A 27,213-nucleotide genomic window follows, 5' to 3' on the forward strand; every position below is an offset into this window, starting at 1 on the left:
CCACAGCACCAAAATTGGAAAAAAAGAGCTATTATTTATTGGTTCCTCAAAAAAAACTTTTGGGGAACCAATAAACTACAGCTCTTTTGCACGTATCAGTTTATAATTTTTGGTGCTGTGGTCTTGGACTTTGTTGCAGGACCTGTATACCATATAAGTAATTGTATCCAGGATCATATAAAGGTAGATACCAGCTGTACAAAGGATCTGTATACCATATAGGTGATTATAGTTACATCTAGGGACTCACAGGTAACATCATTTCTGATCAGCGATGTCCTCTTTCCTTTTCTTGTGCATCTGGATCAGACTGACACGTGTCAACTTCTTCCAGGTAAAAACCATCTCTTTAGCATCTGCAGGGAAAACATGTTTGAAAGTAGGTAGGTTGTTAGCTAGCTAGATAGGTAGATAGGCAGGTAAGTAGGTAGCTAGCTACATGGGTAGGTTGCAACTATGTCAGTAGCTAGGTATGTTCATAGCTAGGTTGGTTGTTAGCTAGATAGCTTGTTAAGTGTCTAGGTAGATTGTTAGCTAGTTAAGTAGATAGCCATACAGGTAGGTAGTTAGGTTGCTAGGTAGATAGCTAGGTAGGTATCAAGGTTGGTTATTAGCAACATAGGTGGGTAGCTAGCTAGGTAGCCAGGTAGGCAATTAGCTAGGTAGGTTGTTAGCTAGCTAGGTAGCTATGTAGTTAGGTTGCTTGGTAGATAGATAGCTAGGTAGGTAGCAAGGTAGTTAGGTAGATGGATAGTTAGGTAGGTAGATATTTAGGTTGCTAGATAGCCAGGTAGGTAGGCAGGTAGCCAGCTTGCTATGTAGTTAGCCAGGTAGTTAGATAGCCAGGGAAGTGGGAAACCAGGTAGGTAGGTTGTTAGCTAGATTGGCAGGTAGGAATTAACACTTTTCAGGTTAAAATGGTGGGTCTCCCAGTACATTAATAATATAGACACTGATTTGAATAGGGACCTTCCATACAATAAAATATACCTTTTATTAGGTTCCAATAAAATATCGACTTACACTACAAAATATACAGGCTGCCACCGGTCACCTATGGATTAGCACACATTTATCTTATTGCACTTGAGTATAAGTAGTCTCTCAGGAGAAACTCCATATAAAGTGCAAAAACAGTGTATAAAAACACACAAAATATACACACAATTAATTATATATGCGTGACATCACAGGATACACATATGCGGGGGATATTTTCTCCTATTCTGACCCCTATAACTTTTTTTTTCTCCTTATACGTCCTGTATGAGGGGCATTTTTTTGCGCCCCGATCTGTGTTTTTTAACGGTTCCATTTTTGTTTCGATGGGACCTTTTGATTGCTTTCTTTTGTCTTTTTGATTAAATTCTGGAGTTGCAGTTAGTTACTAACTACAACTCCCAGCATGCCTTGATACAGCCTGTGGCTCAGCAGCTGCCCCAAATGAAAACTACAACTCCCAGCATGTTGGACTATATAGTAGAATATAGTATGGGTCAGTGTTTCCCAACCAGAGGTGCCTCCAGCTGTTGCAAAACTGCAACTCCCAGCATGCCTGGACAGCCAACAGCTGCCTTCTGCAGTGGTTTAAGCTCAGAGCTTCCGTCCTGCTTGGAGCAGCCGGGGCTGGGGGGCGTGCCTGCGCACGGAAGTGTGCTACTCCTAAAGTAGCAGTGTCCCCGGCCCGGCCTAATGAACTTGGGACTGGAGGACCTGCCCTGAGCGGGGTCCCCTTCTGCGGCCCCACTGTTTTATAAATATATTTAAAAAATGGAGGAAGATTTAAAAAAAAGCCGGGGCAGCTGACATCCGGGACCCATGTGTTAACATCCGGGGCCCAGGCCCCGAACAAAATGACCTAGTGACGCCCCTGAGCCTGGGCTTGATTAGGGTGTGCCCAGGCACACCCGGCACACCCCTTGCGCACGCCTATGCCACCACACAATTACTGTATAATACCGCCATACTCCACTAAATAAAACCACTATACACAAACCAGTAGATATGTATACAATATAGGTGATTATAAACAGGACCATATGGCGGAAGATACCAGCTGTACACAGGATGGGGGAGATTTATCAAATCCTGTCCAGGGGAAAAGTTGCCCAGTTGCCAACAGCAACCAATCAGATCGCTTCTTTAATTTTTCAGAAGCCTTGTTAGAAATGAAAGAAGTGAGCTGATTGGTTGCTATGGGCAACTTTTCCTCTGGACGTGTTTTGATAAATCTCCCCCGATATGTATACCATATGAGTGATTACAGTTACATAAAGGGACTCACTTGGGGGAGCTGAATTTCCTTTTCCTTTTTGGATTCTATTGCAACTGGCTACACAGCTTGACCTGCATCCGTGCTCCTCCACCAACTACCCTTCCAGTGGCTACTTCTACAGGGCGGTGAGCTGGTCTATTTTTTCTTTATGTACTTTTCATAAAGGGACTCACAATTACATATTTTCTGATCAGCGCGTCCTCTTTCCTTTTCTTCTCTGTCTGGATCAGACCGCCATGTCGATCTCATCTGCAGGACAAACATGTTAGATTCTGCATTTATCCAGTGCCCTACGCTCCTCTAGACAATTTTCACATTTATAGGCCCACAAACTGTAATAATGCCCTCCTTGGTGTACTGCACAGTAAAAGGGCAGGTAGGTAGGTAGCCGGGTAAATAGGTAGGTAGATCAGAAAGCCAGATATGTAGGTAGGTGACTAGCTAGGTGCTTTGGTATCCCCACAGTAGGTGTCGGCAGCAGAGTTCCTCCCACCCCCCCCTATCCCAGGTTTAAAAAAAATAATGCTCACCTGATGTCCCATGCAGAGATCTCCTCAGCAACAGAGGCCCGCATCTTCTTTCCTCCACAGTGCAGGCAACGGTGAGTGACGTCACCGGCGCCTGCACTGCACGGCGGGGGCAGAGGTTACATCTCCTCTGTGTACTCCTTTGTGTACCGCACATACAGGAGAAGGCAGTGCTGTCTGCTGGGGATCCAGGGCAATTATTTGGGGCACCTGTATAAAGGGAGAAACTATGTAAATGGACCTGTCTACTTACTGGAATGACCTACCTCTCTTCTCCAACCCACTTATCTACCCACTCTACTGAGGGAGACACCAAGGGGGTTATTATTACTGTATTGAGCACTATAGGGGTTGGTAAAATGCAGAGTCTAAAATGTTTGTCTTGTTCTGTGGAAACGAGTTGTGGCTGGAAGAAATCGTCATGCCGATCTGGGCCAGATAGAGAAAAGAAAGGAAAGTGAATGACTCCATTTAGATAAGATGTTACCTGAGAGTCACCAGATCAAACTGTATGCAATCAGTACAGAGCCTGTGTAATGCTGATATCTACTGCTATATGGTCACTGTATGTGTATATGGTCACTGTATGGAAATTATTGGTCTCAGTATACAGGATTTGGTCAGTAACAGTATGATTGTAGTATGTATGATGACAATATTCCTGCTTATATACAGGTGTTATTTAGCAATATTGGTCTCAATATACAGCATTCAGCAGTCAGTATGATGGTAATTGATGGTAATATGTATGGTAATAATATTTCCTCCTTGTATACTGCTATTATTTGTAATATTGGTCAGTATACAGGATTTAGTAAGTAACAGTATTATGGTAATATGTATGGTGATAATATTCCTCCTTATATATTGGTATTATTGGTAATATTGGTCAGTATTCAGGATTTTGTTTAGTAACAGTATGATGGTAATATGTATAATGATAATATTCCTCCCTGTTTACTAGTTTTAATGGTAATATTGGTCACAGTATACAGGATTTGGTCTATAACAGTAGGATGGCTACATGTAGGGTGATAATATTACCTCAAACACCATATAGCGTTGTTATTTGGAAACTATATAATTTATTTAGAGGTACATGTGTTTATCATGGGAAATTATTTTACCTATGTTAATGTTTATTTGTACTTTATCACACACCTATATACCATGCACCAAAAAACTACTGCACTTAGAGGGGCCATCTATGTTCCATTTGTTCATAATATACAGTATATATATATATATATATATATATATATATATATATACCCTAATGAATATAGCAAACTCATAACTGATCAGAACTAAGCTATATTGTCTTCTTTGAGTGCTCCTATTAGCCAAATTGTTCTATTTTTAAGTTGTTTTGGCTACTATAAGTGCAAACTTGTAGCTATAATGTGCTGCCCTTACATAGGGCAATATACATATCTAATACTGTAGATCTGCTTTAAAAATGATCCAGAGAATAGCTATGTGTTACAATTATAAGTCATCCTGCAGTTCTGTCTTCTGTCTATTAGCTCATTTGGAGAAATTGTTATGATGTTGTTTAATTGCTGAATTATTACTCTGGATCAGCTAGTCATGACTTCTAACTCAGGGATAGTTTAGGGTAAATGTTCTTATTGGATAGCCTCTCTGCTAAATTGTTCAAACAAGCCGCATCCATTATAACCAGAATTTTAGGCACTGTTCCTCTTGTACTGTTATATGGTCCTGAAAAGCTCTGCCAACTTTTTGAACCATCAATTGTCTCTAGCAATGCTGCTTTCCCCTGCATCAGCATCAGATGCAAATTCATTTGAAAACTATGACAGAACAAAGCACCATTTGCTGCCTGCCCCATCACTTGCTCTCGTAGGCTGCAGGCTGCTTTAGATCTTTGGTATTCAAAAGGTCAAGACAGTAAACAAGGGCTACAGTCCTGCAGGCAGGCTCAGGTAATGCGTTGGGTCTTGTGGGCTGTGACTAGTGACATCTCCTGTGGATCCTCTGCACGGCATCAGGGACGTCACTCATCATTTCCTGCTGCCGTGGCCAGACTGCTAAACTTTTTAAGGACGCCGGGCGTCCCGAGTCCTTAAGGACGTGAGGCGTATGCATACGCCCGTGGGAATTCCGGTCCCCGCGGCTATCATTCAGCAGGCATCCCAGCACATCGCTGAGGGGGGTCCTGAGACCAACCCCCATCCCCCCCCCCCCCCCCCCATGTCGGCGATTGCAGAAAATCGCATGTCAATTCAGACATGCAATTTTCTGCTATTTCGGGCTGATCAGGTCTCTGGTGACCCGATCACCCGGAAAATAGGGATGATCGGAGCTGTCAGTGACAGCCCCGATCACCCTGAGGGCTAGGAGCGAGGTCGCAGTGCTGCGATCTCCTCCTATCCCCTGCCATTGGTCAGAACTGATTCTGACCAATGTCAGGGCAGGACAGTGGGTTGCCAAGGCAAACTCCCGTTCTGCCCACCCCTGGATGTCGAGGGGAACGTGGGGAGAAGATGAAGGCCGGTACCTGGAGGAGAAGATGCCTGGGAACCCCCGATCGTCGCTGGAGACTGCTGAAACCTGGCTCAGGTAGGGAAACTACAGTGGGGGGGGGGGGGGGGGGGAATGAAAGTGAAAGTTAAGTGATCTTTACTGTGGCAACCACTAGGAAGGCCAAACTGCAACTCCCAGCATGCCCAGACAGCCAAAGGCTGTCTGGGCATGCTGGGAGTTGTAGTTTTGCAACATCTGGAGGGTCACAGTTTGGAGACCACTGTTACAGTGGTGCCCAAATGGTAGCCCTCCAGATGTTGCCAAACTACAACTCTCAGCATGCCTAGACTGCCCAGGCATGCTGGGAGTTGGAGTTCTGTAACATCTGTCCCTTCAAATTTTGCAATTTTCATGAGGACTTTGAAGCCCTCCAATTTTTTCAAAAAACAAAAATATGTCCATTTTATGATGCCAACATAAAGTGGACATATTGTATTTGTGAATAAAAATAAAATGTATTTGGAATATCCATTTTCCTTACAAGTAGAGAGCTTCAAAGTTAGAAAGATGCTAAATTTTCAACAAAAAAGGATGCAAGTAACGCCGAAAATTTACCACCAAAATAAAGTAGAATATGTCATCTCAGAAATAGAATATTCAGTAATAGCGTTTTCGAGTTATTAAATTGTAAAGCGACGGTGGTCAGAATTGCAAAAAAAGGCTCAGTCCTTAAGGTGAAAAAGGGCTGCGTCCTTAAGGGGTTAAGCAGCCAGCACTGCAGGGAATGAGGATTGACATCCCTGATGCCGTGCAGAGGAGCCGCAGGAGACGTCACTTGTCACAGCCCACAATGTGGAATGATGAGCAGGGGGGGGATGATGAGCAGGGGGTGGAATGATGAGCAGGGAGGTGGAAAGATAAGCAGGGGGGCAATAATGAGCAGGGGAAGATGATGAGCAGGGGAAAACACGGGAAAGGAGGCGGGGGGGGTGGTAAATGTGGCACAGGGGCTGATAAAAGGGGGAGGAAGGAGGGGGGGGCAAACTGAGGATCAAGGGGAATCAAAGTTGGGGGGATGATGAGGCATATAGTTCAGAGCTTCCAAGTCATGTATTTTACATTTCTTTTTTTTTTTCCTCAAATTTTCCTGTGAAAATGAGGGTGCGTGTTATATGCCAGTGCGTGCTATACGCAGATAAATACTGTAATTCACCCTCCCCCCTCACATTCAGCAGGACATCCCTGTGTCCTGAAAGATCTTTTCGGGACACAAGGATGTCCCGATTACCTTTCTGCGTCCCCGCGTTAACTTTGAAAACGCAGGGGCTGCCGGGAGGTAGCGCACGCAGGGAAATCACTGACGTCCCGTGCGTGCGCCCATAGGAGCGGAGCAGCGAGGATGCACGCATGGTAAGTTACCTGCACGTCCTCTTCAGTGCTCTGACCAGAGCGGTGGTCAGAGCACTGAAGTGGGGCAGTACACAGACATACAGTCTCCAGCCATACATACAGCCAGCCATAGGGGGTGCAGAAAAGTGGAATAGTGGAGAAGGACCAGGAGTGTTGAAGGGGGGGGACTTAAAGGGGTTCTCCGGTGCTTAGACATCTTATCCCCTATCCAAAGGATAGGGGATAAGATGTCTGATCGCGGGAGTCCCACCGCTGGGGACCACTGGGATCTTGCATGCGGCACCCCGTTTGTAATCAGTTCCCGGAGCGTGTTCGCTCCGGGTCTGATTACCGGCGACCATATGGCCGGTGGCGTGTGACGTCATGCCTCGGCCCCCGTGTGATGTCACACTCTGCCCCTCAATGCAAGCCTACGGGAGGGGGCGTGATAGCTGTCACGACCCCTCCCGTAGGCTTGCATTGAGGGGCGGAGCATGACGCACACGGCGGCAGAGGTGTGACGTCACACGCCGCCGGTCGTGTGGTTGCCGCGAACACGCTCCGGGGACTGATTTCAAACGGGGTGCCGCGTGCAAGATCCCGGGGGTCCCCAGCGGCGGGACTCCCGCGATCAGGTATCTTATCCCCTATCCTTAGGATAGGGGATAAGATGTCTAAGCACCGGAGAACCCCTTTAAGGACCAGGGGAGGACTAAGGCTAAGTTTCCAGAGAAGGCAAAAGCACAAGATAAAAATGCCAAAAAATTACCATAACACAGGAAAAAGCTGTAGCAGATTTTCTGTGTTTTTGCAGGTAAAAAAAAGGGGGAAACCTAGCCTTAGGGGTCTTTGGGAGCAGGAGTCTGGAGGAGGACTTAGGGGTCTGGGGGGGCAGATAGGTCTAGGGGAATTAGGGCTCGTCCACACCACGAACTTCAACCAGCAGAATTTTGCTTGTTTTCAATAGGATGCTGCTGCTCTGTGCACACTACGGAAGACACAGTGACCCTCATTTACTAAGAGTGGTGTGTAGGTTTCTTTGTGGGTTTTAATTCCCTACTATTTTTTTCCCACGGTATTTACTAAGGTTTCCCTACATTTTCCCCTTTCCCTACACTTTGCTTTTTTTTACACGTGCTCTGATCTGTCTGGTTTTCCTCAGCTCAACTCCACCACATTTTGTGTGGAAACCTAAGTAAATATGTTGGGTTTTTCTGAAAATGTTGGGAACACGCCCCTTTTCGGAGACCACAGCCCATTTCCCTAGTGGCCACGCCCTCTTTTCAGGTTTTCTTAGCAAAATGGATGTCAGGATTCGGCAGGCTGGAGGGGGAGCCTCTGTGTCAGAGAGGGATTGGCATGGACCGTGCCGGCGGACCGGTTCTAAGTTGCCACTGGTATTCACCAGAGCCCGCCGCAAAGCGGGATGGTCTTGCAGCGGTGGTAGCAACCAGGTCGTATCCACCGGCAACGGCTCAACCTCTCTGACTGCTGAGATAGGCATGGTACAAGGGATTAGGCAAGAGCAAGGTCGGACGTAGCAGAAGGTCAGGGCAGGCAGCAAGGATCGTAGTCAGGGCAGGTCCGGATTAACGTAGGGGCGGATGTAGCGGCAGCTCCAGGCCCCTGCGTTAAAATAGGCCCGGCGGCCTGCACAAACGGCCGCACAGACTGAGGGCTGCAACATGCTGGGACCGGTGCTGGCACGGTCCTTGCATGTGCATAACCGGACGCTTCACCTGCAGGCCCCATCGTTCCCCTTGCAAATGGGCCAGCAGGTGAAGGATCCGGGACGCCAGCAGATCCGGGACACCTGTCCCGAATCTCCGAGCGACCGCAGCTTTTAACACTGAGTGCGCCTTTAATACGCACACAGCGTTGAGCGTGCGCTCGGTGCGGCAGCTGACGTAACAGGAAGGAACCGGCGGCTCCGTCCTGTCACTCCATCCCGGGCTTCCTGTGTGGCAGCGGCTCTGCGGAGGCTGTCAGCACAGGAGAGAAGAGGAGAGAACAAGAGCTGCGGGGGAACGAGACAGAGGTGAGTGTTTTTTTTTGTTTTTTTTGCTGGGGGCATTACTTATATGGGGGCAAAGTGACGGGGGCATACTTATATGGGGGCAAAGTAATAATAAGTAATGCCCCCTAACTTTGCCCCCAATAAGTAATGCCCCCTCACATGCCTCCCATACATAATAATGCCCCTGACATGGCCCCCATATATAGTAATGCCCCCATATAAGTGATGCCCCCTCACATGACCTCCATATATGGGGGCATTACTATATGAGGGGGCATATGTGTGTGAGGTGGCATATGTGTGTGAGGGGGCATTAATGTGTGAGGGGGCATTAATATGTGAGGGGGCCATGTGAGGGGGCATTAATATGTGAGGGGGCCATGTGAGGGGGCATTATTATATGTGGGGGCCATGTGAGGGGGCATTATTGTATGTGGGGGCGTTCATATGTGAAGGGGGGGCATTAATATGTGAGGGGGGCATTAATATGTGAGGGGGGCGTTAATATGTGAGGGGGGCATTAATATGTGAGGGGGGCATTAATATGTGAGGGGGCGTTAATATGTGAGGGGGGCATTAATATGTGAGGGGGCATTAATATGTGAGGGGCATTAATATACGAGGGGGCCATGTGAGGGGGCATTAATATGTGAGGGGGCATTAATATGTGAGGGGGCCATGTGAGAGGGGCATTAATATGTGAGGGGGCATTATTATATGTGGGGGCCATGTGAGAGGGGCATTATTATATGTGGGGGACATGTGAGGGGGGCATTACTATATGTGGGGGACATGTGAGGGGGGCATTATTATATGTGGGGGACATGTGAGGGGGCATTATTATATGTGGGGGAAATGTGAGGGGTTATTATTATATGTGGGGGACATGTGAGGGGGGCATTATTATATGTGGGGAACATGTGAGGGGGGCATTATTACATGTGAGAGGGGCATTATTATATGTGGGGGACAAGTGAGGGGGCATTATTATATGTGGGGGACATATGAGGGGGGCATTATTTTATGTGGGGGACATGTGAGGGGGGCATTATTATATGTGGGGGACATGTGAGAGGGGCATTATTATATGTGGGGGACATGTGAGGGGGGCATTATTACATGTGGAGGACATGTGAGGGGGGCATTATTATATGTGGGGGACATGTGAGGGGGCATTATTATATGTGGGGGACATGTGAGGGGGGGCATTATTATATGAGGGGGACATGTGAGGGGGGCATTATTGTGTGTGGGGGGCCTGTGAGGGGGGCATTATTATGTGTGGGAGCCATGTGAGGGGGGCATTATTATGTGTGGGGGCCATGTGAGAGGGAATTACTATATATGGGGGGGTCATGTGAGGGGGCATTACTATATATGGGGGCAATGTGAGGGGCATTACTATATGAGGGGGCATTACTATATATATGGGGGGTCATGTGAGGGGGCATTACTATATATGGGGGCAGTGTGAGGGGCATTACTATATGAGGGGGCATTACTATATATATGGGGGGTCATGTGAGGGGGCATTACTATATATGGGGGCAATGTTAGGGGGCATTATAATCTATGGGGGTAATGTAAGGAGGCATTATTATATATGGGGCAATGTGAGGGGGCATTACTATATATGGGGGCATTACTATATATGGGGGCAATGTGAGGGGCCATTATATTATATAGGGGCAATGAGAGGGGGCATTATAATGTATGAGGACAATGTTGGGGCCTAATACTGTATAGGGCACAGAAGGGACTACTATATGGGGCAGTGTAATACATATATGGAGTTTGTATAGAGGTGAGGACTTTGCTGTAGCGAGAATCCTAAAATGTTTGTCTGGCAGATTCGGTGAAGATGAGTTGTGATCGGGAGAAATCTTCATGATGACCCAGGACAGATGGAGAAGAAAGAGAAAAGTGAACAACTCAGATAAGAGTAGACGCCCCGTGAGTATATAACTATAATAACCTATATGGTCTGCAGCCCCTGTGTACAGCTCAAATCTATTCCTGTGTAGGGTTATTCGTCTTTTGTATATTGGTTTTTATTCAATTTGAATATAGCAGTGTCAGTGGTAATGGTAGTGGTCATGGTGTGGTAGATTTATATGTCCCTTGTATTGTGGTGTTATTAGTGATACTGGTCTGTGTATAGTGGCTTTTATTTCCATACAGTATGGTGGTATTGTTTAGTCAGTCGTCATGGTGTGGTAGATTTATATGTCCCTTGTATTGTGGTGTTATTAGTGATACTGGTCTGTGTATAGTGGCTTTTATTTCCATACAGTATGGTGGTATTGTTTAGTCAGTGGTCATGGTGTGGTAGATTTATATGTCCCTTGTATTGTGGTGTTATTAGTGATACTGGTCTGTGTATAGTGGCTTTTATTTCCATACAGTATGGTGGTATTGTTTAGTCAGTGGTCATGGTGTGGAGGATTTATATGTCCCTTGTATTGTGGTGTTATTAGTGATACTGGTCTGTGTATAGTGGCGTTTATTTCCATACAGTATGGCGGTATTGTTTAGTCAGTGGTCATGGGGTGGTAGACTTATATGTCCCTTGTATTGTGGTGTTATTAGTGATACTGGTCTGTGTATAGTGGCGTTTATTTCCATACAGTATGGCGGTATTGTTTAGTCAGTGGTCATGGGGTGGTAGACTTATATGTCCCTTGTATTGTGGTGTTATTAGTGATACTGGTCTGTGTATAGGCCACATCACATTTTCTATGTTCACGAGGCAGTGAGCGTCTGTATACAACCTGTCACGTTGCCATGATTACTTACACATGTGGTAAGTGTTTTTGACCTAACCCCTTCTCCGCCATTGTTTTTAATTCTCTTGTACATATTTAATCATGATTATATTTTCGCTATGATCGGTTTGGTGATACGTAAATGTAATAACACTAAACCCATTGTATTTCATTGCACGCATATATCCATACAATGGTCCCTCAAGTTACAATATTAATAGGTTTCGGGACGACCATTGTATGTTGAGACCAGTACTCTATGGAAACCTGGTAATTGGTTCTGAAGCCCCAAAATGTCATCTGAAAATAGGAAAAAGTGAGGATTAAAGAAAAATAAGTAGATAACTAATATAGATAAAGCAAGTTCTTACATATAAATAAGAAAGATCTGCTGGGAGCTGTAATCACTGTCTATTTCAGTGTTTTCCAACCAGGGTGCCTCCAGCTGTTTCAAAACTACAACTCCCAGCATGCCTGGACAGCCAAAGGCTGTCCGGGCATGCTGGGAGTTGTAGGTAGTTTTGCAACAGCTGGAGGCACCCTCGTTGGGAAACACTGGTCTATGTAGAGGACAGGAGCTTCTTCGTGGTCCTGTACAGTACACAGTGTCCTAAAAAAGTATCATGGAGCCGCACTCACCTGGTGTCCAAAGGAGCAGCTAACCCTGGTACAGGTAAAGTGTACAGAACATGTAATACCTTCCTGTACTGTAGGGGGCGCTACCAGATAGCCAGTCAGTGCGTGCACTTCAGTAATACAGGGGTTTTACCAGTAAATGCCCATTCTGATTGGTCAGTTCTTCCGGCCATTGACACATTTCACAGATCTGGACTGTCTGTACATTGTATGTTGAGTCTAGTTTCAAGTTACAATGGTCCAGAAAAGACCATTGTACGTTGAAACTATTGTATGTCGAGGCCATTGTAAGCTGAGGGATCACTGTATGTGTATTTTATTTTTTTACACTGGATCATTGTTTTTTTTTTTTTTAACCTTTTCACTTTGATTTGCTATAATTACCCTGTAAATGATTTGGTGTGTGTTCACACATAAATACCAGTACTCTGGTCACTTTTGTATGCTTGATAAAGACTGTGCAGACAGTCGAAACGTTGCTTGCCACATATGAGGAAATAAACTACACTGCGCTTTCTATTTGTGTCGATTACTGCCGCCAGCGACCAGGGCTGTGATTGGGCCCACTTGCACCCACATCACCTTGACGCTGTTCGGATGTGCTGCTCTACCTTGCTTCTACTTAGCTATCTGGCTATCTACCTAGTTAGCTAACAATCCAACTGGCAAGCTACTTACCTGGCTACCTACATATGTCATATGTTTGTCGTATGTGTCGCACATAATGTAAGTAAATGGAGTTGCACTGCAACCCACAAATGGCCGCAACCCAGCTGTTGGGTCACGGACACTTGTAGGCCCATCAAAATCCTCAGCACCAGGCCCATGATGCTCTTAATCCGGCCCTGAGTCAGGGGCAACGGCAAGAGGTCTGGAACACAGGCTAGGGAACGCTTTCACTGGCACAATGGCAACAAGATCCGGCAAGGAAGGAAAGGGGAAGTGAGGTTATATAGACAGGGAGCAGGTGGAAGCTAATTAGACTGATTGGGCCAGGCACCAATCACTGGTGCACTGGCCCTTTAAATCTTAGAGAGCTGACGCGCGCGCGCCCTAGAGAGCGGAGCCGCGCGCGCCAGAATGTGACAGCCAGGGACCGGGACGGGTAAGTGGGATGCGATTCGCGAGCGGGCGTGTCCCGCTATGCGAATCGCATCCACATCGTGAATGTCAGTGCAGCGCTCCCAGTCAGCGGGTCTGATATCAAGGTCCTTTTCCTGGCGGAGCTCCTGGTGTCTTTCAGAAAAACACTTGTCAATGCGGGTGGCCAAAAGGATAAGTTCTGACAGGTTAGCTGGAATTTCTCGTGCGGCAAGTACATCTTTGATGTTGCTGGATAGGCCTTTTTTAAAGATCGCGCAGAGGGCCTCGTTGTTCCAAGATAATTCAGAGGCGAGGGTACGAAATTGGATGGCGTATTCGCCTACAGAAGAATTTCCCTGGACCAGGTTCAGCAGGGCAGTCTCGGCAGTAGAAGCTCGGGCTGGTTCCTCGAAGACACTACGGACTTCAGTGAAGAAGGACTGGACTGAAGCTGTGGCAGGATCATTGCGGTCCCAGAGCGGTGTGGCCCAAGACAAGGCCTTTCCAGACAGAAGACTAACTACGAACGCCACCTTAGACCGTTCTGTAGGAAATTGGTCCGACAACATCTCCATATGTAGGGAACATTGAGACAGGAAGCCACGGCAGAGTCTAGAGTCCCCATCAAATTTGTCCGCCAGGGACAAGCGGAGGCTAGGAGCGGCCACTCGCTGCGGAGGAGGTGCAGGTGCTGGCGGAGGAGATGGTTGCTGAAGCTGTGGTAGAAGCTGCTGTAGCATGACAGTCAGTTGAGACAGCTGATGGCCTTGTTGCGCTATCTGTTGCGACTGCTGGGCAACCACCGTGGTAAGGTCAGCGGCAACTGGCAGCGGGACCTCAGCGGGATCCATGGCCGGATCTACTGTCAGGATTCGGCAGGCTGGAGGTGGATCCTCTGTGTCAGAGAGGGATTGGCGTGGACTGTGCCGGTGGACCGGTTCTAAGTTGCTTCTGGTATTCACCAGAGCCCGCCGCAAAGCGGAATGGTCTTGAAGCGGCGGTAGCAACCAGGTCGTATCCACCGGCAACGGCTCAACCTCTCTCTCTCTAACTGCAGAGATAGGCGCGGTACAAGGGATTAGGCAAGAGCAAGTTCGGACGTAGCAGAAGGTCAGGGCAGGCAGCAAGGATTGTAGTCAGGGGCAACGGCAAGAGGTCTGGAACACAGGCTAGGGATACACAAGGAACGCTTTCACCGGCACAATGGCAACAAGATCTGGCAAGGAAGGAAAGGGGAAGTGAGGTTATATAGACAGGGAGCAGGTGGAAGTGTCCGAACTATAAAAATATATAATTAATTAAGCCGTACGGTCAATGGCGTACGCGCAAAAAAATTCCAAAGTCCAAAAAAGCGTATTTTGGTCACTTTTTATTACATTAAAAAATGAATAAAAAGTGATCAAAAAGTCCGATCAAAACAAAAATCATACCGATAAAAATTTCAGATCACGACGCAAAAAATGAGTCCTCATACCGCCCCGTACGTGGAAAAATAAAAAGTTATAGGGGTCAGAAGATGACATTTTTAAACGTATAAATTTTCCTGCATGTAGTTATGATTTTTTCCAGAAGTGCGACAAAATCAAACCTATATAAGTAGGGTATCATTTTAACCGTATGGACCTACAGAATAATGATAAGGTGTAATTTTTACCGATATATGCACTGCGTAGAAACTGAAGCCCCCAAAAGTTACAAAATGGCTTTTTTTTTTCGATTTTGTCGCACAATGATTTTTTTTTCCGTTTCGCCGTGCATTTTTGGGTAAAATGACTAATGTCACTGCAAAGTAGAATTGGCGATGCAAAAAATAAGCCATAATGTGGATTTTTAGGTGGAAAATTGAAAGGGTTATGATTTTTAAAAGGTAAGGAGGAAAAAACGAAAGTGCAAAAACGGAAAAACCCTGAGTCCTTAAGGGATTAAAACACTGTAAAACACTGTATAAATGTAGGCACCTGTCAAAGTTAAAGCCAAGGTGGCAGTTCAAGGCTTGGGTTGGAAAACTTAGCATGACTTAATATGAAAGGAACACATTAAAGGGGTTATCCAGGAAAAAACTTTTTTTTTCTATATATATATATATATATATATATATATTTATTTATATATATATATATATATATATATATATATATATATATATATATATATACTGTATTTATCGGGGTATACCACGCACCGGCCTATAACACGCACCCTCATTTTACCAAGGATATTTGGGTAAAAAAAGTTTTTTACCAAATATCCATGATAAAATGAGGGTGCGTGTGTGCGCGTGTATACCCCGATATACCCCCAGGAAAGGCAGGGGGAGAGAGGCCGTCGCTGCCCGCTTCTCTCCCCCTGCCTTTCCTGGGGTCTAGAGCGCTGCTGTCGGCCCTTCTCACCCCCTGGTTATCGGCGCCGCTGCCCGTTCTGTCCCCCTGACTATCGGTGCCTGCGCCGATAGCCAGGGGGAGAGAAGCGGCGCCGACAGCCAGGGGGAGAGAAGGGGCAGCGGCACCCATTGCCGGCGCCGCTGCCCCGTTGCCTCCCCTAATCCCCGGTGGCATAATTACCTGAGTCCGGTCCGCGCTGCTCCAGGCCTCCGTCGTGCGTCCCCAGCGTCGTTGCTATGCACGGCACGGCGCTCTGACGTCATGCGCCGCGCCGTTCAGCGCATAGCTATGACGCCGGGGACGCACGACGGAGGCCTGGAGCAGCGCGGACCGGACTCAGGTAATTATGCCACCGGGGATGGGGGGAGGCAACGGGGCAGCGGCGCCGGCAATGGGTGCCGCTGCCCCTTCTCTCCCCCTGGCTGTCGGCGCTGCTTCTCTCTCCCTGGCTATAGGCGCCGGCACCGATAGTCAGGGGGACAGAACGGGCAGCGGCGCCGATAACCAGGGGGTGAGAAGGGCCGACAGCAGCGCTCTAGACCCCAGGAAAGGCAGGGGGAGAGAAGCGGGCAGCGACGGCCTCTCTCCCCCTGCCTTTCCTGGGGGTGTATCGGCGTATAACACGCACACAGACTTTAGGCTAAAAAATTTAGCCTAAAAAGTGCGTGTTATACGCCGATAAATACGGTATATATATGTATATATATATATATATATATATATATATAGACAAAGAATAAGTCAGCCAGCACTTTAGTTGATACCAAACTATTATATAGACCTGGCCTACAGGTGCACGCTACTAGGCTAGATATACGACAACAGAAGAATGCAGCAGCACACTGCCAGCACAAAGATATAGATAAAACATGAATATGCAGTTAAAACATGGAGAGCTATACAGCTATGGTGTAATAGATGCAAATGTGAAACTATGAAATAGTGAGGCACTTAGCTCGCAAATTTGTCTCCGCCGGCGGTCAAATAGCTTGGACCGTCCCACCGCGATAAGGTGGCCTCATGGGACGGACCCTACACTGTGAATATGCCTCTGTGTGAACAGTTCAGTAAGCATGGCAGGGTCTGGAACATCCAAGACACCTTATATACACACCTGATAGAGGTGGGTGGGGTGCAAGGCCAACATGGAGGTAGCCACTACCCCGTATGTGCAATACAGACAAAGAATAAGTCAGCCAGCACTTTAGTTGATACCAAACTATTATATGGACCTGGCCTACAGGTGCACGCTACTAGGCTAGATATACAGCAACAGAAGAATGCAGCAGCACACTACCAGCACAAAGATATAGATGAAACATGAATATGCAGTTAAAACATGGAGAGCTATACAGCTATGGTGTAATAGATGCAAATGTGAAACTATGAAATAGTGAGGCACTTAGCTCCCCACCCACCTCTATCAGGTGTGTATATAAGGTGTCTTGGATGTTCCAGACCCTGCCATGCTTACTGAACTGTTCACACAGAGGCATATTCACAGTGTAGGGTCCGTCCCATGAGGCCACCTTATCGCGGCGGGACGGTCCAAGCTATTTGACCGCCGGCGGAGACAAATTTGCGAGCTAAGTGCCTCACTATTTCATAGTTTCACATTTGCATCTATTACACCATAGCTGTATAGCTCTCCATGTTTTAACTTCATATTCATGTTTCATCTATATCTTTGTGCTGGCAGTGTGCTGCTGCATTCTTCTGTTGCTATATATATATATATATATATATATATATATATATATATCTCAACCAGATCCAGAAAGTTAAACATATTTGTATATTACTTCTATTAAAAAATCTTAATCCTTTCAGTACTTATGAGCGGCTGAAGTTGAGTTGTTCTTTTCTGTCTAAGTTCTCTCTGATGACACCTGTTTCGGGAACTGTCCAGAGTAGAAGCAAATCCCCATTGCAAACCTCTTATACTCTGTGCAGTTCCCTACACAAGCAGAGATGTCAGCCGAGAGCATTGTAGCCAGACCGAAAAGAACAACTCAACTTCAGCAGCTAATTATTGGAAGGATTACGTTTTTTTAATACAAGTAATTTACAAATCAGTTTAACTTTTGGGAGCCAGTTGATATAAAAACAAAAAAATAAGTTTTTTCCTGGAATACCCCTTTAAGTCACTGACAATGGGTGTAAATCTAAATGACTCTTAGCACATCATATGAACTTGGCTAGAGGGATACATGGAGGAGAATACTTTTGGCTTTTTAGCAGCATTAATCCACTACACAATGTTGAATAAATGGTTGGAACTGCCAAAGCAATGTTGGTAAGTATCCCAAGATAATAGTATTAGGATTTGCAATAATTGGTGAAACATTATCACAACAAATTGGTTCATGTACAGTCTTTCTCATTTAATACAGCTTTCTCTTGTATTAATCTGCACAATTACATCCCTGGTCCCCTCTAAAACAAATGGTCAGAGTTGCCAAAAGCATACAAAACTTGAATAGTAAATGCAAAACTATGTCTGATATACAAAATAAATAAACAAAGTAACTCATGGATAGCATGAGACGCACATTTAATCTTCTATAAAAGACAATAGTAAATTTATAGGAAGCAGTAACTTTTGGCATTTTAAACATATAGCAGTGATACATGTAATGCCTATAGCAGTGATAAATGTTATGCCTATAGCAGTGCTGCATGTTATGCCTATAGCAGTGCTACATGTTATGCCTATAGCAGTGCTACATGTTATGCCTATAGCAGTGCTACATCTTATGCCTATAGCAGTGCTACATCTTATGCCTATAGCAGTGATACATGTTATGCCTAGAGATGAGTGAATTTTTAAAAAATTTGATTCCGTCGATTCATCAAAATTTTCCCAAATTTTTTTTTGCGGTGAATCGCTATTAATGTGGCAGATTTATTAATGTAATTTTCATTTAATTTACATATATTTAACATTTTTTAATTACCCATTCTGGTGAGCATCGAGATGGCAGTCTGCCGCAAGGCAAACTACCACCTGTTCCAGCCCATGCCTCTCAGCACATGGAGCCCCCCACTCATGGAGCCCCCTGAGGAAGGAGACGAAACAGCTGTAGGGGTCGCGGTGTTACAAGAAGTGCAGTCTCACATGGGTAAAATGTATTTCTTTGATTTTACATTGTAATGCAATGTTTTGGTAGCTACTTAGTGAACTGCAGGTTGCAAACAGAGTAGGCACTCTAGGTGATCCAAGCTTAGGCTAGGTCCGTGAAGCAGCTATTTATTAAAGCACCTTCTATAGCACAAGCACTTATATATGTATACATTGGCCATATATGTGATGGTATATAATTACTGCACCAGCTACCCCGCATGTTTTTGGGTACCTTTGCCTTTTTAATTACTGTATGTAATTACATGTGAACTGTGTACCATTAATAAAATGTTGTTATATTGTGAAAATCCATCTCTAGTTCAGTGTTTTTTCAAGGTATATTATATGTAGTTGCTAGAGGATTTCATTACAATGGCAGGATAGGGGACAAGCTATTAGCTATGAGTTTGTTTGGTCCCGTGAGACCTTTGTGTCAAATTTTTTGGCAGGATGACAGCCTGGAATTGGCGGCAGCAAGAGGAGACATATAGTGGCTGAATGACACAGCCTGCAGTTGGTGGCAGCATGACGGGACCATAGGGCTTCACAATCCCTAAGATTAAAATATGAATTTTTAAATTTAAATTGAAGATTTATGATAGCTAGTGCTACCATAAAAATGTTTAGGTAATGTCCCAGGCTCAGCAGCATCAGTAAATGATATAGTGGCTGAATGACACAGCCTGGAGCTCGGGGCAGCATGAGGAGGGCTTCACAATCCCTAAAATTAAAAGATGTTTAAAATTGAAATTGAAGATTTATGCTAGCTAGTGCTACCATAAAACTTTGTAAGTAATGTCCCAGGCCCAGCAGCATCACTAAACCATATAGTGGCTGAATGACACACCCTGGAGCTGGCGGCAGCATGAGGAGACAATAGGGCTTCACAATCCCTAAGATTAAAAGACGAATTTTAAAATTTTAATTGAAGATTTATGGTAGCTAGAGCCAAGATAAAAAAAAAATGTAGGTAATGTCCCAGGCTCAGCAGTATCAGTGAACCATATAGTGGCTGAATGACACACCCTGGAGCTGGTGGCAGCATGAGGAGACAATAGGGTTTCACAATCCCTTAGATTAAAAGATGAATTTTTAAATTTTAATTGAAGATTTTTGGTAGCTAGAGCCAAGATAAAAAAATTTTAGGTAATGTCGCAGGCTCAGCAGTATCAGTGAACCATATAGTGACTGAATGAGACACCCTGGAGCTGGTGGCAGCATGATGAGACAATAGGGCTTCACAATCCCTAAGATTCAAAGATGAATTTAAAAATTTAAATAGAAGATTTATGGTAGCTGGTGCTACCATAAAAATTTGTAGGTAATGTCCCAGGCCCAACAGCATCAGTAAACCATATAGTGGCTGAATGGCACAGCCTTGAGTTGGTGGCAGCATGAGTAGAACATATAGTGGCTGAATGGCACAGCCTGGAGTTGGCAGCAGATGAGGAGACCATATAGTGGCTGAATGGCACAGCCTGGAGTTGGCGGCAGCATGAGCAGAACATATAGTGGCTGAATGGCACAGCCTGGAGTTGGTAGCAGCATGACGGGACCATAGGGCTTCACAAACCCTAAGATTAAAATATGAATTTTAAATTTAAGTTGAAGATTTACGGTAGCTAGTGCTACCATAAACAATTTTAGGTAATGTCCCAGGCTCTGCAGAATCAGTAAACCATATAGTGGCTGAATGACACAGCCTATAGTTGGTGGCAGCATGAGTAGAACATATAGTGGCTAAATGGCACAGCCCGGAGTTTGCCGAAGCATGAGGAGACCATATGGTGGCAGAATGAGACAGCCTGGAGGTGGCCGCAGCACCAGCATCAGGAGTCCTGAAAGTGACCCGGTGACAGAGTGGTGTGGTGGGTGGCAATATCAGTACCCGGTGACAAAGGTGGGTGAAAAAAGGTCTGATGTTTGTAACTTGGGAGCAGTGCCTTAAATCTGTTTGGCACTATACATATTTGTGAAGTGTTGGTGTGGCACCAGGCATTGGTGAAAATCCTGGCGGATCCATGCCTGATTCATCTTCACAAAGGTCAGTCTCTCCACATTTTTTGTGGACAGACGAGTTCTCCTTGGGGTGACTATGGCCCCCGCCACACTAAACACTGCTCTGATGGCACACTACTGGCCAGGCAGGACAGCTTTTCAAGGGCAAACTTTGCTAGTTGCGGCCACAAATCAAGTTTAGCTGCCCAGAAGTCTATCGGCTCTTCAAAGTGTGTTGGCATGGGCATGTCAAGGTATGCCCCCACCTGCTGGTTCAGGTCCTGCTCCAGGTGTACCTGCTGTCCTCCCTCTCAGTGGGTGTAAAAAAGGCCCCCATTTTGTAGTGAGGGTCCAATAAGGGTGAGAGCCAGAAGTCATACCGCTGCCGAATGGTGACAATTCGGCGGTCACTATGCAAGCAAGTGAGCATGCATCGTGCCATTTGTGCAAGTGACTCGGAGGGACTCCCTGCCTCGATCTCCACTGCATACTGCCACGGTGTGTCTGGGTCCTCTGTCTCGCCTTCCTCATAACCCACTAGCTCCTCTGGCTGCTCCTGCTCTCCTGTCAGATGACTAACTACAGGAACACTACAGGAACCGCTTGAAAACCAGATTGAACATGTGTGCCATGCAGAGCACATGTCTCAGGCTTCCTTGTCGCAGCGCAGACAAGATGTTCTTCCCGTTGTCAGTCACCATGGTTCCCAATTCCAGTTTTCGTGGAGTAAGTCATGCTCCGAATTCTTTATGAATGACTTTTAGCAGTTCCTCCCCTGTGTGACTCTGTTCACCAAGGCAAACCACGTGAAGAACAGCGTGACACTGCCGAGCCCTGCACACATGGTATGCTGAAGGGGCACTGAAACTTGTCTGTGCAGTGGAGGCTGAGGACACGGCGCAGGATGAGGAGGGTGAGTGGCACACTGTCACAGGACCAACGGCCTGAGAGCGTGGAGGAGGAATCGGTGTGACCTGTCCAAGTTGGTGTTGAGGCTGTGCAGGAACCACAGTCACCCAGAAGGCCGTAAAGGACATGTATTATCCCTTACCATTGTTACAGCAGCAGACGTCGGCACTACCATGAACTTTGGTACACATCGACAGGCTCAAGGACTGGCCAACCTTCTCTTCCACAAAAATGTGCAGGCTGATGGCTGTCTGGGCTTGCTGGGAGTTGTAGTTTTGCAACTACTGGAGGTCCGCAGGTTGAAGACCACTGATGAAGGGATTGACAGGCGAAGAGTTCACTCAAGTATAAGCCGAAGGGGGCGTTTTCACCACGAAAAATCATGCTGAAAAACTCAGCTTATACTCAAGTATATACGGTAAGTGTTCTGCTGGCGCATTACATAAATTCAGAGGAAAATACAAAAATGAAATACCCACATGTGACACCATTACAGACCCCCCTCCCCTGAGGGATGGGTATAGGGGTAAAGAGGACATTTTGAATGCACGGGTGTTTCCTAAATTTATTTTCCAGGAATGGATGAAGGGTAGCATTTGAAAATTGCAATTTTCAACCTATGCTCTGCTTCATCTTTCTGGGAACAACTAACATGTGACTCTGAATTGTAGCCTGGAAATACGACAGTGCTCATGAGCGAGAACTCTTCGCATTTGAGGCCGATGTTTCTTACGGACCTAACAGTTACATACTGTCACGATCACACCCTATCGGTCCGGCTAAGATGCTAGAGAGAGTGTGATGGTGCAAGGGTAAGAGCCGCCAGACCTCTGGGTATCCACTACTAGTCCCAGCAAGTCACCAAATTAACCCTGAGATAAACATGTTTCCACCAGAGCTGCCTTCAGAAAGGTGAGCTCATATATTTAGAGATCAAAGACCAGAGCTGATTAATTAAACATTTAATCTGATAAAAGGTATCACAGTGCTAACTATATAAAAATACAGAAACAAATGACATACAGGTATAAAAATATATAAAAGAGTTTAGCAAGGCAAGTTCAGAAAACAAAAGATGAAGTTCTTACAGCATGATGATATAGCAGTCCATGAGTGAGTGAAAGTGCTGTTCTTAGGATGGTCTTGTCAGCTTGTTGCACAGCATTGAACAACCAACTTTTGAGTCTAGCATTGCTTTAAATATCATATCTGCTTTCTTGGGAGGGAGACTCCATTCCCCGCTCCCCTCTGATTCTCACCAGGGGGTCTTCTCTCTTCCTGGCCCCTTATCTGTTTGATTATATGATGGGATCAGAGTGCATGACTTCAAAAAAGCCTTTGACTTCAAAGGAGATGTAAACAAACAGCCAGACCCCCCAATAAAATGCAATACACAAAACACAGTCTGAATGACTTCTCACCCATGTCTTGGATAAGACATTACACAGTTACAATTATAATACACATATAGTATTTTAATAATCAGGCCTTGGGCCTGACACCTCCCCATTAAGATGGGAACAGAGAGATCTTGCCTGCCAGGCTGATAGATCTGTCTCCATTAACCGTCTATTTCTTTTCTTGACACCACAGGCCCTGCATTCCCAGGCAAAGATGGCACTGAAGGGGCCTAGTACCTGATTAAGCTGCCTCCTCCTTTCATCTGAAAGCTGTGGATTGATCTCCACATCCTGAAGGGATCCCTGGCTCTTAGCTTCCTCCACTAGGTCTAGTAGGGGATCACTACCCAGCCCTTCCTCTGGTGCACTACATACACTGAGTACCACCTTCTCAGGGTCATAGTATGCCATATTAATGTGGTACTGTCTCTGCCTCTGACCTTTCTCGTCAAGGGCAACTACATATGTGGTGGGTTCTAGGCGCTGCAGAATGGGGAAGGGACCCTCCCAGGCAGCCTGCAACTTATTCTGCCTGATGGGGTTCAGAACCATTCCCTTCTGTCCCACTTCATAGACCCGATCCCTTGCATTGTGATCATACCAGTACTTCTGCCTGGACTGTGCTGCTATGAGGTTGTCCTGTACCAGCCCAGTCAATGCCTGCCTCTTGTCCCTGAATCTCAGAACATACTCCACCACAGAAGTCTCAGGGGCATGTAGCCCCCCTTCCCATTCTTCCCTAACTAAATCTCGGGGTCTCCGCACTTTGTGACCATACAATAACTTTTCAGGGGGCGAGAAACCTGTAGACTCTTGGGGTACCTCCCTTTAAGCAAATAACAGATGGGGTAAATACTTTTCCCAGTCTCTGCCCTCTGATTCTACAAACGTTTTTAGCATTTGTTTCAAGGTGCCATTGTTACCGGATGCTCTGTCCAACCAATGTAGAGGGTTGTGATCAGTTGTGAAAGTAAAATCCCTGCCATACAGGTATGGCTGTAATTTTTGCAAAGCCCAGTCCACAGCTAGACATTCCTTCTCTATGACCGCATAGGCCACTCCCAAATGTCCTGCCAGGGGGGGTCTCATGGGCCAACCTCAGCAGCTCTTTCCTGTACTGCCTAGGAACCACTAACTGCCTTTCTCTCTCCCAGGCCCCTAGCATGCCCTTGGAAAGGGACTCCCAGTACAAGATATCATCTTCCCAATATACCCGATGCCCCTCTGTGTCAACATCTGTATGCTCAGCACATTGTCTCAGCCCTTCAAGGGAAGGGTCACTGCGCAGAGCTTCCCAGAAATGCCAATTTCCCTCCCCCATCTCGTGGTATCAGGGAGCACATTTCCCCCAGGTGAACTAGCGTCTCCACCTTCCTCTGCTGGGGCTTGCAAGTCACACAGCTTGCCCCTTGCATCACCATCCTCCCTTCCTTTTAAAGCTGCAGCCCTGGCACGCTGCTGACGCGTTACCACTGCCACCATTGGTATGCCTCCCTGGGGTTTACCTTCCTCCCCCTCAGTTCCAGACATAACAATACAGGCATCATACACAGGGCTATCACTCCTTCCCTCCTCCTCCCTAGGCTCACAGGATTGGGAAATAGCACTCACTGCTGGTCCCTCATCCTTACATGTCACCAGGGGCACACCAACCCCTCCCCCTAGCCCATCTCCACTAGGTTTTGGCATTGTCAATGCATTGTCACCACATGTTACAATACACCCCATTTCACTTTTGGAAAACATTACTGGTTCAGTCACAGGTAAACATTTATCAATCCCCTGTACTCCCTCCCAATTTCCACATCTTGCAGTGTCTCCCAAAGTCTCGCACAGTATCTCAGAATGAACAGGGCTCTCTCCTAGCCCTTCCGGTGTGCAGGTAGTGTCCTCTGGAGCATAATGACAGAGCATCCGACCCAAATCATTCCCCAGCAGAACATCAACAGGGATGTCCTCAGAGACCCCCACCTCCCGCAAACCTTTGCCTGTACCCCAATCCAGGTACACACGGGCCATGGGCACAGCAGGCAGCACACCTCCAATTCCTTTTAAAGCCATGATTCTTCCAGGGATGATGTCCTCTGTATCCACCACTTCAGGCCGCACCAAGGTAAAGGAGGCTCCGGAATCTCGCAAACCCACTGTCACCCGGTCATCCACAGTTACACTCTGCAGGTTATCCGCTCTTTTCTCCACCGCTCCAGACACCAGAAGAACGGCTGTGTGTCCTCCAGCTACTGGTGGAGAATTCTTTTTGTTTGGACAAGTGGCACTCAGGTGTACAATATTGTTGCATCTGTAACATCGGCGGGTGTCCCCCTGACCCAATGTGGCTCCTGTTGCTTTTGGGAATGATGGCAAGATTTTCCCGGCTGACCTGGTGGTGCTTTGTGGTTGTGTGGCTCCCCTCCAGGTACTTGCTCCAGCTTGTGCAGATCCACGCTTTGCTGCTGGCGCCCGGTTGTTGGCAAAGTCATCTCCTAGTTCTGCTGCTCCCATGGCTGTCTTGGGCTTGTGGTCCAAAATCCACTCTCTGGCTTCAAAGCTCCGTGTTTGGAAAAACTGATCCAGGACCATCAAGTCCTCCAGGGCCTCATAGGTAGTGACTTGTAGGCCCCCAGTCCATAGCCTGAATGTAGTCCTTAGCTGACCTGCATGTTGAGTGCAGCTTTCTGTGGCACTTTGTTGCAAAGTTCTAAACTTTTAGCGATAAGTCTCTGGAGTCAGATTAAAACTTTTTAGCAGGGCAGATTTTATTGCCTCATAGTCCTGGTCACTCTCAGAGGGAAGCGAAGCAAACACATCCAGAGCTTTCCCTCGCAGCCGTGGGGTTAGATATCGTCCCCATTGTTCCTTAAGTAGATGGAACTGCTGGCAAACCTTTTCAAATCCCCTCAGGAACACATCCAGATCACCATCTTTCTCCAACATGGGGAAATGTTCCAAGTGGGGTTTGTGGTCTCCTTGATCCTGCACATCACTCCGTGCGGATGAAGCATCCCCTCTCAGCCTCAGAACCTCCAGTTCATGCCTCCATTGGGCCTCTCTTTCTGCTGCTTGTGCCTGGGCCTCTCTTTCTGCGGCTCGTGCCTGAGCCTCTCTTTCTGCGGCTTGTGCCTGGGCCTCTCATTCTGCGGCTCGTGCCTGAGCCTCTCTCTCAGCAGTTTGGTACTGGAGAAGCAGTTGGAGTTTCATATTGGCATCCACATTCCCAAGGTGTTGTAAGGCAGTCCGCATATAAGAGTCCAAGGCCTCATGTGGAGTACTGTCCTGATGGGGAGTAATGTTGTATTCCCCAGGAGATATCAGTCCTTGGATGGCAGTTCCAGCTGCAGGACTTGGCCTCATGTCACTCAGCTCTTCTGCACGGGCATCATACTCCACAAGATCAGCAATAAATTGTTCCTTGTTCTTTCCTACAGTAGGGATGTCCTTTTCTTGGCACATTAGCTCCAGTGCAGGCTTGGACTGCTTGCGATATGCCTCCATATTTCCGAGATGAGACTGAGGAGGTAAAACAGAAGATGGGGAGGACAGAACTGTCTTGCACTCTTTTTGTATGTCTTTTAAACCAGCACTGAGCTCTGTCTTTGGAATTTACACACACGAATATGTATGCAATTTCTTTTTAGTGCTAAGATTTCCTTACAGGTAAAATCCAGCAAGCACTAAAAATCTCTAAATATATCCCGACGCTGCCACCAGTTGTCACGATCACACCCTATCGGTCCAGCCAAGACACTAGAGAGAGTGTGATGGTGCAAGAGTTAAAGCCGCCAGACCTCTGGGTATCCACTACTAGTCCCAGAAAGTAACCAAATTAACCCTGAGATAAACGTGTTTCCACCAGAGCTGCCTTCAGAAAGGTGAGCTCATATATTTAGAGATCAAAGACCAGAGCTGATTGATTAAACATGTAATCTGATAAAAGGTATCACAGTGCTATATAAAAATACAGAAACAAATGACATACAGGTATAAAAATATATAAAAGAGTTTAGCAAGGCAAGTTCAGAAAACAAAAGATGAAGTTCTTACAGCATGAAGATATAGCAGTCCATGAGTGAGTGAGAGTGCTTTTCTTAGGATGGTCTTGTCAGCTTGTTGCACAGCATTGAACAACCAACTTTTTAGTCTAGTATTGTTTTAAATATCATATCTGCTTTTTTGGGAGGGAGACTCCATTCCCCCCTCCCCTCTGATCCCCACCAGATGGGAC

General features: G+C 46.3%; 1 protein-coding gene across 1 annotated transcript in view; it reads left to right on the forward strand.

Moving 5' to 3' along the window:
* Nucleotides 1-2,256: 2,256 nt before the first annotated feature.
* The window catches only part of P3H2 (prolyl 3-hydroxylase 2), a 223,095-nt gene continuing 198,138 nt past the window's right edge, over nucleotides 2,257-27,213 (forward strand). The window contains exon 1 of the mRNA XM_056565435.1: nucleotides 2,257-2,400. The gene's annotated coding sequence lies outside the window, so the exon portion shown is untranslated. The remainder of the gene's footprint in view (nucleotides 2,401-27,213) is intronic.

The sequence above is a fragment of the Hyla sarda genome, chromosome 3 (assembly GCF_029499605.1).
Source record: "Hyla sarda isolate aHylSar1 chromosome 3, aHylSar1.hap1, whole genome shotgun sequence".
Taxonomy (NCBI): Eukaryota; Metazoa; Chordata; class Amphibia; order Anura; family Hylidae; genus Hyla; species Hyla sarda.